This window comes from Megalobrama amblycephala, linkage group LG7 (assembly GCF_018812025.1).
Source record: "Megalobrama amblycephala isolate DHTTF-2021 linkage group LG7, ASM1881202v1, whole genome shotgun sequence".
In the NCBI taxonomy this organism is placed as follows: domain Eukaryota; kingdom Metazoa; phylum Chordata; class Actinopteri; order Cypriniformes; family Xenocyprididae; genus Megalobrama; species Megalobrama amblycephala.
Window position 1 is genome coordinate 37,884,161 of NC_063050.1, and position 13,616 is coordinate 37,897,776.

General features: G+C 37.2%; 1 long non-coding RNA gene across 3 annotated transcripts in view; it reads right to left on the reverse strand.

Annotated features, from left to right (window-relative positions):
- The window catches only part of LOC125272487, an 84,803-nt gene extending 71,592 nt beyond the window's left edge, over positions 1-13,211 (reverse strand). The window contains exons 1-2 of one of the 3 annotated variants that reach the window (XR_007185853.1): positions 12,904-13,211; positions 11,900-12,057 (exon numbers count right to left, since the gene is read on the reverse strand). This is a non-coding gene — a long non-coding RNA (uncharacterized LOC125272487). The remainder of the gene's footprint in view (positions 1-11,899; positions 12,058-12,903) is intronic. The other 2 variants (XR_007185854.1, XR_007185852.1) reach the window with 2 other exon arrangements.
- Positions 13,212-13,616: the final 405 nt, after the last annotated feature.

The following is a 13,616-nucleotide window of genomic DNA, read 5'->3' on the forward strand; positions in this document are numbered from 1 at the left end:
TTTCGCCCATCATGTAAATGCATTAACCCTCTTTCTGTTGGTTTATTGAAGTAATTGTATACAATAAAAGTATTGTGTAATTTGTGACAGGAACGGGTCCTTACTGCAGATTTGAGCGCATCCAGACGGAGCAAATGATTTGCAGTAAGGGAGAAGGAAATATACCGCAAACTCAGACTCTTTCTTGACCCAAAGAATTTTCATCTCATGCAGCAGAAGTAGAAGTGGTACAGTCAAAATGCTGCATCTGTAACTGCATGAGAGGATAATATATGAGATGCAAGTTTCCCTCTGACATGTTTCAATATCTTCTTTGGTTTTTAATGCTTTTTTTTTTTTTTTTTTTTTAAATATCACAACCGACATAAATTAAATCAGATATGAAAATTATTATGTTTTTGATGTCACTACCGGGAAATAACCTGATTTATTAATAAAGTCATGTAAACGCAATTTACTTGTGTTGTCAGGTTATTATTCGACTGACAGACGGCAACGGTTGGAGTTAAAAATCATCATTTGTGTTCTACTGAAGAAACAAAGTCACCTACATCTTGGACGCGCTGGGGGTAAGCAGATAAACATCAAATGTTCATTTTTAGGTCAACTATCCCTTTAAGAAACCCCAGAAGAACAAAAATAAATACTTACTTTAAAAATAATTTTAAAATTAAATTATCATATAGAGTGGAATAGGAGTAAGTGGTTTAGAAAATGGATAATATAACATTATATATCTATCTATATCTATAAAAAAATAAGCTGCCTAATCGAATTAACAACCAAACAATATAAATATATATTTTTAAATACTAGTTATAAAAAAAAAATAATAATTTAAATAAAACTATTATTAAAACGAAATCTGTCAAAGTTTTGTCCTGATTGTCTTTTTTCCTTAACTTTTCAGTGCTGGTTCGATACTCATTTGAAAGGGTACATTTGCAAATCTTCAGTAATTAAAGATTGTTCATACACTTAAATTACTATAATTATCTCAGTGTCAACTTTGTTCAAAACAAATGCATTTATAATACACTAGTAGTAATTTTTAACAGTAGCAATTAGTGCGTGATTAAGTTCAAGTGAAGCCAACACAAAAAAGAAAAAGAAGAAAAAAAAAAAGAAAATAGTGATTCATCACAGCTTTGAGGTCAAGTTAATCAAATCAGTGAAATCACTAGTTAAAATTCATCCACTGGCATTGAGCTGCAATTTTACTTGATTTATTAAAAAAAATCTAATTATTTATTCTAGCATGGCAATTGAACCAAGGTCATTCTGCATAAAGAGTACTACTCCTACCTCTGGCCCAAACATATACAGCATATTTCTAGTGGGTAATAAGAGCACGCTAACAATTTACTAAGCGTGAGCTCTCGTTTAAGGTATTTGAGGTTGTGTTAACTCTTGGGAGCACATTAAGTTCATACATATACAAGTTATACATATACAGTCAAACCAAAAATTATTCAGACATTTTTATATTTTTGATATATTTTTTCTAGTGAGTGCAGGACACTATAATTCATTTATGTATTCATATTATACCCAAAAATCCTTCATACAGTGAACTACCAGTAAAATTGATATAAATTTGGAACCAAAAATTCTTCAGACATTCATGAATGAAATGTTCAAGTTGAATTTGAATATATATTATATATATACACACACACACACACACACACACACCCATTAACAAAAGTAAAATGAGATTTAAAATTTACTTTAAAAAATAGTAATATTTTAAAAAAAGAAAAATGGTTGGGAACGGGTAGCTAAATGGCAACTCTAAAAAATATTTAAAAAGTTGTTCTTTTTTTTTGTAGTATCAATTTCTCCTTGTTTTGATTTCAAACATTCATATCCTTACTTACACTTACATACATTTATCTACACTACTCAAACTGAGTAAACCTTTATCATTTGCCCTTCAATACTGTTTTTAAAAGCCTAGTTTATCCTAAAGAATGACAGAGAGAGAGAGGAACCTGTAGAACTGTGGAATGCTAAACGCCTCCTCCTCTTCTCCCAGGATCATTCATTCCTGAATGATGATAAATATATCAAACTTTGTTTCTTTCTCTCTCCACCACTTTAATATTCTCATCCCTTCCCTCTTCATTTCTTCTCATTTGCTGTAACTCTATCCATCATCTGTTTCTGCCTTTTGTTCAATGCATTACCCCCGTGACCCATTCAGTCATTAAAGGTTCCATCATCAAGGCCACTGTCTATAAACAAACAACTCTAGCGCTCTACTGAGATCAGTTTCATAACGCTCCACCTGCTCTCGGGCCCTCTGGAGATCAAACTGTGACTGATTCAGGATCAGTTTTGCTAGTGTTTGGTGTCTCTCATGGGGTAGTCTACATTAGACACAACTTTATCTGCCAAATGCTTTTGGAGGCAGATCAATCCACTGTGGTGCCACAAAGGATATCTGAGCACACTCGCACACACATGCAATGGTTCAGGAAGAGGACCTGAACAAAGGTAGTATTTGACACATAAATTAAGACTACTTAAAAGGTGTTTTAATGTAAAATCCTTGTTCATTTAAAAAGATTCCATAGCTCAAATCACTAGATATTGTTGAATAAAGTCGTTATTTTGTTTTTTTGGTGCACAAAAAGTATTCTCGTCGCTTCATAACATTAAGGTTGAACCACTGTACTCACATGAACTGTTTTAAGTAAAACTTTAGTATCTTTCTGGGCATTTGAAAGTGTAAATTAACTTGCTGTCAATGGAGGCCTACCTCAGCCATTGGATTTTATCAAAAATATCTTAATTTGTGTTCCGAAGATGAATGAAGGTCTTACAGGCGTGGAACGACATGAGGGTGAGTAATTAATGACATAATTTTCATTTTTGGGTGAACTAACCCTTTAAGGCCAGGCGAGGACTGATCCAAGGCTGAGGTTTAACACTGTACATTCCTAAACCCTGGGCTGACATCCTTATTTGCATATTTGCGGTGTCAGTGTCACTGATTGGACAAACGCAGTACTTGGTATGTTTACAAACAGGCTTTAGCATTATGCATCCTCATATTATATATTGCAGAATTTGCCGACTGACTGCACTATGAAGTTAATCCTGGGTAAAAAGCGGTGCTAACCCTGCATCTAAATTACACGTGTGAAACTTTCCTTTGCCCGGGGGTTAAAAGCATTGTTTACAATGATGATAACCCAGAGTTAAGCACAGTGTGAAAAGCCTTTATATGTTGCCAAAGTCCAACTTAATAAGACATAAGGGCTTTTCACAATTAAAATAGTTAACCCTGGGTCATTATAAACCCTGGGTAAATGTAATCCTATGGTATCTTGCTTCACGTTTCACACTGCTCAAAATTAATAATTAATCCTGAGTATTCATAAGATGACGTTTCACACTGTACAATCCTAAACCCTGGGTTAACTTTATTTGCATATTTGCAGTGTCAGTGTCATTACTGACTTGATAAATTGCAGCATGCGATTCGTTTACATAGATTTAGCAATGTGCACGTATTGCCAACTGTACTATCGAGTTTATACTGAATGGACATTTCGGACTATAAAAGGTAAGAATGAAACAATCTCTTCTTCACTCAAATTGTTGCATTTTCTGTCAGCATTTGACATTTTTCCTCTCAAACTTTGAATTTATTGTTTATATACAATGCGCAGTGTCTCAGTGACTGTCCAAAACAGGCGAATATGAGTACGCGATTGGTTGTCTGTTGCTAAGTGTCTAGCTTTCATATATAACACTGCATTGTTTCACCCCACATGGAAAAAACCTATATAAACATATATGTTTTTTCCATGTGGGACCAATTTCACGTGTTCGTGTAGCGGTGTGTTTTCTGCGTTGTGTCGTAATCAAAGACAGACTGCGAAAAATCTTGCCATCAGGTCCTCACTTTATTCTGTATAACACAAATGGCAATATATGAGGACTTGTGCAGCATACAAACAGCATGCGGCAGCAACGCACAACGCTGAGAAAGAGAGATATTAAAAGTAACTTAAGTAAAGAAAAATAATCAACGAAACATCTGAATGTACATCACAGAGGGGTTTTGGATTACAATCATACAAATATATCATGTGAATTCAGCTGTTACATGAAACATGGCCTTAATTGAATCACCGCAAAAACTTTGTGCGACCTACCGCTGTGATGTCTCATGCAGACTGGGAAGCAGCAAAGTGCGTCAACACCCCAAGTCAGCATGGCGGCAGGAAACCCCAAATATGGTCATGGCAAGTGGAATCACAAAATAATTGTCTAAATACATAACTGCTACATTCGCACATACATAAGTTCTTGCATAATTTTTTTCGTTAATTCTTAGTTTTTGCCTTGATAATAGAAAATATGAGCTAGGCATCATGTATGACAGTCAAAAATGAGATATGAGCTACAAAATGACCAGATCCTGCCATTAGCTATATAGAAGACATATCTTGTATGTATAGGGCATATATATGGATATGAAGAAGCAATACAGGAGACCTATATTTCCTGTATATGCACATATATGCACCTCAATTTTGCCTATATGTGGCATATATACACATATATGCAGTATATATACGCATATATGCAGCATATATATATAGCATATATGCAGTATATATGCGCATATATGCAGCATATATAGCATATATGCAGTATATATGCGCATATATGCAGCATATATATTATCATATATGTGCATATATGCAGCATATATGTACATATACACTGCATATAGGTTTCATATATGCGCATATATCCACATATAGGTTCTTTCCATGTGGGACACTATACAAGTTTGGCACCACAATGTGGGGCTAACACTGCAAAAGCTGTGCTAAACCCTAAACACTGCTCCAGAGCAGGGTTTCTTAACCCCAGGTAAAAATCGGTGCTATCCCTGCTTCTAAATTACAAGTGTGAAACGTTCCTTTACCCGGGGTTAAGCACAGTGTAAAAAGCCCTACAGAGGTGGGGAAACACACAGCAACTACATACTGGGATATAGAAGGATTAACAGGGGGAAGTACAAAGCTAAACCTAAATAAGTAGAAAAAGACTTTAAGTTCCTTAAATCCACACACAAATCCACCTCCTCATCCTTATCATTGCAGCATATCTAAGCCCAAATATGTGATGTGGTAATTAACTGTCTGCGGAGTTATTTCTGCAGGTATTTTATAAAAACATGCAAGTAACTATAGTCAACTGTTGTACTATCGTTCCCCAAGCACGCTGGCTTCATTGATCTACAACACGTTTAATCCAATCTTCAGTACACCTTTCAAAGCTGAATCACTCATATAAGCCAATAAATGAAATAAAGCTTGCTGTGTGCTTCTCTGATATAAACAATGAATATGTGGTGAGTGTGTGTGTGGGTTGAGGGGTCAACTCACTCAATCTCACATCTCTGCCCCTTGACTGAACAGACTGACTATATATCTGTGAGAGTGGGGCAGGAGGGCCGATCTTATTATTGATCTTGTCCACACAAACACACTTACACAGTACAGCACCCGCATAGCTTTGATATTAGGATGTTAGGGTTGATCTTCCATATTGATGAAGTAGAGATAAAGAACAAACGTGAAGTGCGTACAGAGAGTTGAACTACACCTGACCCTCAATATACACAGACACATGAGGATCCACATGATCTTTATATAATATTGCATGCTCTCGTTCTCTCACTCTCTCTCTCTCACACACACACACACACACACACACACACACAATCTAACTCCGAATCTTTACACAATCAATGCAGTAGACAGGCCTCTTCAGTGCAGCTGTATACAGTACAGCATAAAAAGACAGCTGGCAGAAGAGGCGTCCAAAATAATTAGCTGTCCTATTGAGGGATTTTGAACTTTGGAGAGACAGCTAAAGTTTTTACATATAGGGCTGTCAATTTTACAAAATATCAAATATACTTATTTTCGCTTTCAGAATCTTACCGCTGATATTTCCTTAATGTTTAACTCCATTGGAGTCATGAAGTTTAGAGACACAAGCTCTTTTTAATACTTCTCATTGGTTGAATATTTGCAAAAACCATAGACAGACATAAAGGGTGACCAACAGAAATAATAATTAATGAAAAAAAAATAAAAATGCAAGGTTTCTGCCCAACAGCGATGATATAGCCTACTGACTGTGTTAAGCTTCTTTTTTTTTTTTTTTTTTTTTACTTTACTGTAATGTTTACAAGCCAAAGCTTTGGGCCCAGTCCAAAAAGACCATTTATGGAATCCATGCTGCAAAAATCAGCACAAATTTGGTATTTAGCAGCATAGCTTATACTAAAGAATGCCAGTGTGTACTACGCCAGTAATTTTCATAATTCTTGATTCCAATTTTGATATCACAACAAAAACTACTAGCCTAACTAATATGAAGTAAACAGCCAGTAATAAAATAAGAACTTAGCAATAACACAAATAAATACAATAGAACAAATATACAAATGAAATAATCAGTGCTTTTCAGGATTTTCAGGAGGTCTAACAGTTTTCAAATATAAGTAATCAAATGTAAATTAACACTGCTTAGTCTTCACTGTATAAATTAGCTAAATATGGATTAATCCTTACTAAAGTCACAAAAGTTATTAAGTAAAGAGGAGTGTTTTTTTTTTCTTTGTCCTTTGTTGTTTAACCTTAAAAACAGACAGCAGCAGGCTGCTGTCACTTTAAGACCTAATGCATGGATCTAGTATACAGCTAGTGAAGAAGTGAAAGGGAACTCAATTCAGTACTCGCATGCTGTTTGAGAAGCGGCTTTCTGGGCCTGTGCTGTGGATGTGTTGAATATTTAAACTGGCAAGGCTTAAAACGCGCAAATGATGAACTTTTGTGACAATTCAGTACTGGCCAGTGACATGTCTGCCAACTGTCCTGTGCATTGTTGATGCTGGCCCCTGGCAATCTTCAGTCCTTATTGTCGAGCTTTGCCTCATTTTAAAGAGTTAAAAGAGTTTCAATCAATCATACAAATGTTAAAAAAAAAAAAAAAGTTGCCATGACTTAATAAGATCATTTCAATTTCTTTATCAATTATGGCACACACATAAAAACTGAACAACAATGCAAAGCACTATAATTCTGTTTTACTTATATTTCTATAGATTAAAAAAATAGGTTACATTTATATCCAGTTGTTTCCCTGCAGTGATGCGCGGGTTGATCCAAAATGAGCGGGTGCCTGTGGTCACCCGCGGTTATGAGTCATCCAAAAATATTTTTAATGATATTCGGGTCGCGATCGGTCGGGTCGTTTGAAATAAAGATGCCAATTAAACCTTTGTAATTTTCAGTTTTACTTAGTAAAGGTTTCAGTTTTACTTTCATGGGTATTTGTGAACATTTATTTATGGATATTGTAGCCTCAGTCTTTGGCTTAGCCTACCTGTTTTTGTTCGTCTAAAATGCGTTAATAAATACTTTATTAACATATTCTATCACTGCATTTTGTGTTTGTGAGAGCTTCAATTGGGCATTCACGTGGCGAAATAGCCTAAGCCTGCTAATACAAGTGGGAAATCCTTATTTACCTTTTGAATGTTGAGCGTTATTAACTTTTGAATAAATGCTGAAGCGGGACAAAATGCCCGATTTCCCAACACGTTGAACTGAGCAATGACATTGTACCATTTTAATAGGCTACTTTTAAACGCATATAGCTCAGTAATGTCAGTTTTTAATGTATTTTCTGAGAGGGGGCGGGATTTTTGGTGGGAAAGTCGGGGGAGAGACGCACACTTCGATTAGACTGGATAAACACATGCAGCATCTTAATTGTTAAGAAAATGAAACGAAATAAATGAATAAATCAAGCCTTTATTACATAACACTAGGCTATATCATACAACATTCAGAAAAAGAACAGTTTGCGCTCCTAAGGGCTTTCACACTTTTCCAAAAGTGGGCCTTCTCTCAGTTGACCTGCTGATTAATTCTTCAAGCAGGGTCGAAACATAAACATCGCATTCATCAATAATATGCATCTAGACAGCTGAAATGGAAAATGATGGGCCGCCTCAAGAACTGCCTGCTCTCGCCGCTGCACCTCTGAGCGCACCACGTCAGGTCCTGAAACATTTCTCTCCTCCACAGGCTGGATTAATGGATATTATTGGCCAGGGAGGCTGATGGGGGGCGTATGGGAGGGGGGCACCCCCCCGCACCCCTAGTTCTTACGACTATGGCCCAATGACGCTACAATGAGCATTTACTACTTTTAAAAAAATGCGGGTCAGGAAGCGGGTCGGGTACAATATTTTCCTTTTTTTTTTTTTTGCGGTCCGAGTTGCGGGCGGGTTAGTTGAAAACGTCGGTCGGGTGCGGGTTGTTTATACATTGACCCGCGCATCACTGTTTCCCTGTAACGCTGTTGCCAGATTTCCTGTTTTCCTTTCCACTTTTTTTATTACTTTTACATAAATACATACTAATATTTATAACTTTTTTCCCTCTGTGCGTTGTGAATGTCAAATGTTGCTTTTCATTGAAATTGAGGTTGATCGATCTGCCCTGACTTAAGTCAGATGCCTGACCATAAGCCCCATTTCAGCGATTATTTTGAAGTAGAAGGTAAGAGAATTTTATGTTCAAAGTTGTCTGGAACACACAGCACAAGGGTCAGAGAGAGGGTGGAAAATTGAAAACAAAATTACAACAGATTTTGGTACAAGAAATCTTGACTAATATTTGTAAGTGGACTTCAGGGATAAAATGATTCAAAAGTGCAGAATATGACCCCTTTAAAATTTAATTCCATGAGACAAATGCAAGTTCCACAAGACAATGTGCATTTATTACTTGTTTCTAAGTGACTTTACTTTGAAAATGACTAAAACTAACTACAGGGAAGTCCCACTTGAGCATCCCCCTTGCTCAAGGGCACAATGGCATACAAGCAGGACTGAGATTACAGTAAAACTTTAGTGCACAAATCAAACCGACTTGTTTTCAGTCCATTTCTTTACAATAGGGGCCAAAAGTGATGTCCTGAAGGGATATTTGTTTTTAGTGACCCTACAAGTATGATTAAACCATCAAAATAAAAGCAACATACAGTGGGTATGGAAAGTATTCAGACCCCCTTAAATTTTTCACTCTTTGTTATATTGCAGCCATTTGCTAAAATCATTTAAGTTCATTTTTTTTCCTCAATGTACACACAGCACCCCATATTGACAGAAAAACACAGAATTGTTGACATTTTTGCAGATTTATTAAAAAAGAAAAACTGAAATATCACATGGTCCTAAGTATTCAGACCCTTTGCTGTGACACTCATATATTTAACTCAGGTGCTGTCCATTTCTTCTGATCATCCTTGAGATGGTTCTACACCTTCATTTGAGTCCAGCTGTGTTTGATTATACTGATTGGACTTGGATTAGGAAAGCCACACACCTGTCTATATAAGACCTTACAACTCACAGTGCATGTCAGAGCAAATGAGAATCATGAGGTCAAAGGAACTGCCTGAAGAGCTCAGGGACAGAATTGTGGCAAGGCACAGATCTGGCCAAGGTTACAAAAAAATTTCTGCTGCACTTAAGGTTCCTAAGAACACAGTGGCCTCCATAATCCTTAAATGGAAGACGTTTAAGGGCGACCAGAACCCTTCCTAGAGCTGGCCGTCCAGCCAAACTGAGCTATCAGGGAGAAGAGCCTTGGTGAGAGAGGTAAAGAAGAACCCAAAGATCACTGTGGCTGAGCTCCAGAGATGCAGTCGGGAGATGGGAGAAAGTTGTAGAAAGTCAACCATCACCGCAGCCCTCCATCAGTCGGGGCTTTATGGCAGAGTGGCCAGACGGAAGCCTCTCCTCAGTGCAAGACACATGAAAGCCTGCATGGAGTTTGCTAAAAAACACTTGAAGGACTCCAAGATGGTGAGAAGTAAGATTCTCTGGTCTAATGAAACCAAAATAGAACTTTTTGGCCTTAATTCTCAGCGGTATGTGTGGAGAAAACCAGGCACTGCTCATCACCTGTCCAATACAGTCCCAGCAGTGAAGCATGGTGGTGGCAGCATCATGCTGTGGGGGTGTTTTTCAGCTGCAGGGACAGGACGACTGGTTGCAATCGAGGGAAAGATGAATGCAGCCAAGTACAGGGATATCCTGGACGAAAACCTTCTCCAGAGTGCTCAGGACCTCAGACTGGGCCGAAGGTTTACCTTCCAACAAGACAATGACCCTAAGCACACAGCTAAAATAACAAAGGAGTGGCTTCACAACAACTCCGTTACTGTTCTTGAATGGCCCAGCCAGAGCCCTGACTTAAACCCAATTGAGCATCTCTGGAGAGACCTAAAAATGGCTGTTGTTTGTTTGTTTGTTTTTTGTTTTTTTAGGGGAGAGAATTCTAATAATATTTCACAATATTAATGTTTTTACTGTATTTTTGCTCAAATTAATGCAGCCTTGGTGTGCATAAGAGACTCCTTTCAAAAACAGTAAAACTTCTGAACTCATATACAGAGTATATAAAAATCACATAAACACCACTCATCTACTACTTGAAACCCGTGTTTCGTATTCTCCATGCATAAAGATTTGCTTGGCTTTTTCTCAAACAATCAGAGAGTTACGGAAACTACACAGTGTGAGACAAATATCCTCACAAATGAAGCGTGCTGTTTTGCTCTACTATAAAAGTTTTTGCTCAGTTTTCCATTAATGAACAGAATAGAGAAAACGCAATAAACAGAGATTTTCCCACCTACTGCTGGGTTTAAAGCAAAGGGCCAGTAGCTACAGCCATGATGTAAACACACACACTGCCAAATACATGCACACAACGAGGCGTATGCACTTACAAAAACAATAGAGAACTATTGATTTTCAAGGGAGTGTTCTAATATCACAAAACTGTGTTACTTATAATAGGATCTTTTCAAGTTCCACATCAAATGCATATCTAGAGGGCATTTTCTTTGTGTTTTTCCTATTAAAAAGCAATAGCACTAGAATAAAGCAATAGAGAGAGTGGTAGAGAGAGTGGAAGAGGGAGGGTGACAGAATAGGAGAGAGATGTAGGTAAAAACGAATCAAACAGATGTAATTTCACACATCTCAGGGACATTATCACTGCACATCCAAGCCTCTGTTTCAAAAAGCAGGCCGACACTTTATTTTTAGACTGGATTTTTCACCTCTTTACTACATTCCTTTTCCTCTTGAAAACCACACACACACCAGGGTTGTTAGCCATACAGGAATAGAATACAGAAATGTTAAAACTTCTGAATTCAACTCTATGAAGCAAAACAGAGCAAAATTTGACTTTGAATTTGAGGCACTAACCAGAATGGAAGCATAAAATTCACTACAAGTCATATAACTGCAGTAAACTGAATTCAATATATGAAGACATTCATTTACAAATTTATGTAAATTAGTCAAAAAGTAACTAATCTTGTGTTGGACCAAATTCCTCTGTTGTGGTACTGTGATTTAATTTCAATTCAACATCCTGTGGGTGTTGGCCAATTCATTTCAAATGATTACACACACAAACAATGCAGAGCCATTCTAATTAACCCATGTTGCCTATGAACAATAATGCCATGTTATGCTGTAAATGACCTAATGACCACGCATGGTCACGGTGATTAGAAAGTAATGCACTGTGAATATCCATACTCTTGTTCAGGCCTGTACATCAGAGCTGAGAGCTGAAAAGCGAAATTTTCTAGTCTCCTCTGAACATTGGCCACTATGGCATGGGCACACTGGTCTGATCTTGCTGTTTAACATATTGTACCAAATATCACTGCGACGGGAGGAACCATTTGCAATTTATCAATCTATTTGAAAGTACTAACTGAAACAGAATCAGGCATATTATAGAGGTGTGTGGTTACTTACCTACTGAAAAAGACATCAGTGCCGATCACCCGCATTTGTGTTTTGCATGCTGATTCCCAGCAAGGCATGCTGATCTGCTGGTGTGTTGTAGGTCAGTATACGTAGGAGTCCAAATCTCAGAAATCGCATTGAAAAACTGGGATTTCCTTCATTTATATCTGGAATAAAACAATGTTTTTAAAAAATGAAGTTTAATAAAATGAAGAAATAATTAAGACTTGTTATTAGCAATATGTCTAGGTCACTAATCAAATGCAAGAATCTGCACATTGACAGTGTACAAAATCTCACATGTTCTTGCTTTCATAAGACCACAACATGAATTATCGAACAAATTTCATGTTCATGTCAGCTTAAGTTCTACATGAAACAAATAGAGACGTAATAAATCATACTATTATTAATAACATAATATATAATATAATAATAATAGTCATGCTGACTAAACTGTTTTATTTTTTAGCACATCCCACTATTCATCTGTCACAGTCCCTCTGGAGCAATCTGGGTTAAGCAGTGGTGGCATCTCTTTAACCTCATTTCATGAGTTTCCTCATATGCATTTCACCTTGCAACCTTTGTGTTAACAGCCCTGCTCCATAAATTTCACATTACCACCACCCCTTTGTATTCATGACACTTTTTATTAATATATATTATATAATAACACCCGAAGAATCATATGACCTTGATTCATAAATATAAAACATTGCCATTCTCCTTAAACCAAGTAATAGTAAGGCCTCTGTTAAAGATACACGGGGAAAAAATCGTTTATTAAAGGCCATAGACCCATATGAATGTTGTCAGACAAATTTGCTGGGGTAACCAGTAGCTTCTGTGACAGTATCAGCTAGCAATACCACGATATATTGAATGATTTCAGTATTCATGCACAATTCAGTGCCTATCTATAATGCTACTGCAATGTAGGTGTCAATGCCATACTTTTCATGTTTTGTTTATTTTTTAGCCTATAGGAAAATTACCCAAAATGAAAATACCTTCACAAGCGCCACGTCCAGGTGTTGAAATAACTAAAGACTATTATCTTCACATTTGAAGCTTTGGTCGTCGACATTTTGTCAGTAAATCTCTACATTGTACTGCGCTCTGATTAATAAAGTATTGCAGACACATTGACCTTCGAAGCTAATATCAGGAATAGTACAACAAACAATTCGCGTTGTTCCTTTACTTTGTGAGAAACGGCTCCAAACGATTCAGTGCACGTGTGAACTGTGCAAATGATTTAGACTGAATCCCAATTCGCGAACCGATTCGGAGCTTTTACTAACCTGTCTGGGCAGCATTTCCCAAAAGCATCGTGAGCTTAAGTTGATCGTAGCTCCATTGAAACCAATGGAGCTACGATCAACTTAGGCTTACGATGCTATTGGGAAACGCTGCCCTGGGCAGAATTTCCCAAAAGCATCGTAAGCTAAAGTTGATCATTGATCAACTTAGGCTTACGATGCTTTTGGGAAACTCTGCCCTGTTTGACCTACTTACTGAAAGAATCGACTCAAAGGATTGATTTTTCGAATCTAATTCACAGATTCTGAATTCATCGCTTGTTCGGATTCTTAACAGAAGAGATTCAAGGTGGAGTCGACTTGAAGCGATCGGTGACATCAAAGTACCGCGCGAGAACGATTCGAAGATGGGTCCGTAGCCGTCTGCTCTCGCTCTCGAGGTGCTTTTAAGTCATAAGGCT